Raw genomic sequence first — 4,429 nt, 5'->3', positions numbered from 1 at the left:
CAGCCAGGACTACACAGAGAAACCCTGTCTCGAAAAACCAAAAAAAAAAAAAAAAAAAAAAAAAAAGATTTCAACAGCTTTGGGATAGCAGGGAAGCCATACTCCTGAGCAACCCTTCAGTGTTGCTTCTAATCTGTTTATCTCCCTTTTGTTAGACTTTAGCAAACAGGAAGGAACAAAGGTGTACTTTTAAAAGTGGGCTTGCTCAGTAGGGGGAAAGGACCTGGAGTGCTCTGTGGGGAAGGTGACAGACACTGTAACTGTAATCAGGAGAGAGATTCCAGCAGAGTGAGCAGGTTAAAGGCCACCTGGAGATGAACCTCCCCAAAGCCTGGATTTCTATCTAACCATGGAGGCTGTCTTTCTGTTAATTACATTTTGAACAAGTTTGTATTTAAATACGACTATGACTCTTATTGTCTATAAGGAAGAATGTTTAAATTAGAAATGTATCGTGAAAAATATAGTAAATCAATTCATTATTCTACTTACACCAACACAGAAATTCCTGGAAAAAGAGAATGGCATTCTTGTTGATTTGTATCAGGCAGAGTGAAGAAGGTTCTAGGAACCTTCTTCTAGGCCAGATGATGTATCCTATGGGAGCTGGTGACTAGAAGCAACCAGGACAAAGCATGAGAGTATGATATGATGCTTTAGATTATTGGAATTGAACTCTAATAAGATTAAAGGATGCATAAATGCGGGATGGAGGGATCCAGGGTTGATTATAACTAACTTAAAACATTTGCTGTCGATTTGACCTACAAATTGATCTTATAGCTTTGTGTCTTCAAAATTTGGGGGTGGGGAGTAATCACAGAAATACACATGATATAATGAAGAGTTAATAGACTCCCAGGACAGCTTCTGTACTGGCACGATCCGGGGAACGCCCCTCTTTTCTCTCAGCTACAGATCAGATACCTGTCCTTCCCCTGCACTTCTGACCATCCCTCAGACAGGTTTCATACACCTTCAGTGGGATGAGGCTCACATAGTCCGTGCTGACAGGGATTTCTGGGCTTCTAGGTCTAGGCTCAGGAGAAGAATGTAGACTGAGGTGGGTGTGGCCTTTGGGCCACCTACATTCTCAATGGGTGTAAGGGAGGAAAGAGAGTAGAAACTATTTCTGGATTTCATTTCCCACCATAAAGAAATAACATTGGCTCTGAGCAAGGCTGTGGCAGTTACAAATATTGTTGCAGAGGACCTTATAGAATGGCTCATGTATCAAATAATATTTCTGTGTCTGCAGTCAAGAGCATTTGCCAGTTAACTATTGGGCAGCCTCAGAAACCAAGTGTATCTGGCCACTGCTTTTTTTTTTTTTCTCTGCAAAGGGGAATAAATAGAATAATCCATAGAATCAAATATGCTTTTCTTTTCAATATAAAAATAATCCCCCATTATTCAAACTAGAAGGAATTTCCAAGCATTGTGGAATTACAACAATATATCATACATTGTCTAATACTCTATGTCCACTGATTAACTTGTTATCATGGGGGCTGGAGAGATGGCTCAGCAGTTAGGAGCACTGATTGCTCTTCTAGAGTTCCTGAGTTTAATTTTCAACAACCACATGGTGACTCACAACCTTCTGTAATGGTATCCAACTCCCTCTTTTGGTGTGTCTGAAGACAGCTACAGTGCACTCACATACATAAATCTTTTTAAAAAGAACAAAAAAACAAAAAAACTTGTTATCATGCTGCAGACACACATGCACATACACATGAAGACAAGCAAACACACATATATCCATGAAGATGTACGTGCATTCACACAAACACACATAGTTTCCTTAAAACCATATTCAAGCTATGTCAGGTGGGATGGGCCTGTAATCCCAGATACATGGCAGATGAAGCAGAAGAATGGCAAATTCAAGGTCAGTGTAGGCTGCAGAGTGAGTTCAAGGCCAGCCTAAGCTACAGGGGGAGTCCAAGGCCAGACTAAGCTACAGAGTGAGCCCAAGGATAGCCTAGGCTACAGAGTGAGTCCAAGGCTAGCCGAGGCTACAGAGTGAGTCCAAGGATAGCCGAGGCTACACAGTGAGTAAAGCTTTAGCATGTGTAAGGTTCCTCAATATTTCAGAAGAGGAAGAGAAAAAAGCAAAGTGGGGAGGTTGCGGGGGGGGGGGTGGGAAGCAAGGAGGGAAGGATAAAATGGCTTGGTTTAGTTTAAGACAGTCTAGCCCTGATGCTTCATCCACACTCTAGAACAACGGGAGTCACATCGGAGAGAAGAAATGGTAGGGAAGACTGCAAATATGAGTAAGAAATTCTGACTGGGGAGTAGATGGGCATTAGATAAGCAAAACGTGTTCTCGGGGTCTTACCAGAATGGTCATGGCTTTACTCATATTTCATTCTATAGACGAGGAAGCCCCGACATCTAAACACTATCATCCATATGATATGTAATGAAAAATATTTGCTCAGAGAAGGGGAAGAGTGTGAGCACAGAACACATCCTGAAGAGGAGAGTCAGCAGTGGAGACCTGACTCCTAGGCCCTTGCTTGTCCAGCTCTCATGACGTCCTCCCTGTCCTCACTCTGTGAGGTGCAGAGACAAAAATCAAAGATGAAAGAACACACTGTCTGTCCATTGCAGTGATGATGCGATGATGCAGCCGTGTGCCTCTCTGTGTGCCTGTAAGTAACCGCAGAGCCGTTCCTTCTAAGACCTGTAAGGAAATATCCAGCCTGATGCTCTGTAGAGAGCCGACCGACCAAGCAGGAAAGAGTCCTTCTCACTTTCTTAAGGCATCAGAGAAAGGCTTTCATATCTTTAGCCAAATTAAACAAACAAATAATATATATATATATATATATATATATATATATATATATATATATATGCTGGGCAGTGATGGTGCATACGCCTTTAATCTCAGCACTTGAGAAGCAGAGGCAGGTGGATTTCTGAGTTCAAGGCCAGACTGGTCTACAGAGTGAGTTCCAGGACAGCCAGGGCTATACAGAGAAACCCTGTCTCGAAAAACCAAAAATAAATAAATAAATAGATAAATATTTTTTAAAATCCTATATTAACATATACAAGGGCTCAAAACCTTTCTTAAATGCAACTTTAAAAATAAATAAATAAATGCAAGCCTACTAAAACCACCTGTGACCCTCTGTAGACAGCTGATTTTATTTGATTTTATTTTACTGCATCACATATTCTATCTAAATACAATAATTAGGATAGAAAGCCAAATTCAATGAATCTCCTGTTAATAGTCCACTGTTTAAAGAAATAATAATACTAGTGCTCATTTGCTAAAAGCGTGGAGCCATTCTCCACGAAGCCAGTGCTCCAGCTGTAATTTCATCTGCTTGATACTTTTGACACTCTGGGCCTGGAGAAGCATGGGGTGAAAGATGGCAAAGAGCAGGGGAGGCTCAGTTCAGAAGTGCACGGGCTCACTGCAAACACAGCATTAGCGAAGAAGCAGGCTCCAAACCGCTGTGACTAACACAGTTTTCAGATTGATTAACTGGAAAAGCTCGCAGGCAGAGGAGACAAGAGGCAAACAGAACCGGCTCTCAGGCCAGCCCTGGAGGATTCCGGGGAGATGTCCTGCGACTGTTTTCATAGCTGGGTAAGAATAATAAGTTGTGAATGTATAATTCATTAGAAGGGAACACGTTCTGAAAATAATCTTTTCTACTGACAAATCAACGCACCAAAAAAAAAAAAAAAAAAACAAAAAAAAACAAGCTGCACCAACTGTTTGTGAGGATAGAGTGCACCTGTTTTAAAACGAAAAAAAAAGCCCCAAGAATGTGCTCTCCTATTTCACACCCTTTGACCTTTCCAGCCATCAGCCTCATGTGACAAATGAAGCTTGTGCATCTGTATTTTAGAAGTGAACAGGGCATTTTTCATCCAGACCAAATGAAATTCCCTTCTAAAAGTAGTCTGTGATCTCACCTTATCTGCACAAGCAGCTCAAACCTACGTGCTGAGGGATGGACTCCCAGTTCTAGAAGTATTATATTTTTACCAGCAATTTTTAATAATATTCATACAGAAATATATTTTTATCAGCAAGAACATTACTGAGGTATAACTCAAGTATCTTATAATTTGTAAATTCAGAGTATATTGTATCATGGGTTTTAGCAAAGAAATACTATATTTTTATCAGCAATAATGTCACTGAGGCGTTACTCAAGTATCTTACAGTTTTTAAATCTAAGGTGTACTACATCATGGGTATTAACATAGTCACACATTATCCACCAACACAATCAGTTTCAGAACATCTCAGTCGCCCCAGAAGAAACACTACACCCTTCAGTTCTTATCTAAGGCTACCTCCCAATACTCCCAGGCTCCCACCCCTACCCTGGACACTTGCCTCTTCCAAACACTTGTACAAAGAGAATCATATGGAGTTTTATCTGAATTCTCT

The sequence above is a fragment of the Mus pahari genome, chromosome 13 (assembly GCF_900095145.1).
Source record: "Mus pahari chromosome 13, PAHARI_EIJ_v1.1, whole genome shotgun sequence".
NCBI classification, from domain to species: Eukaryota; Metazoa; Chordata; class Mammalia; order Rodentia; family Muridae; genus Mus; species Mus pahari.
Note: the sequence above shows the minus strand (reverse complement) of the source record.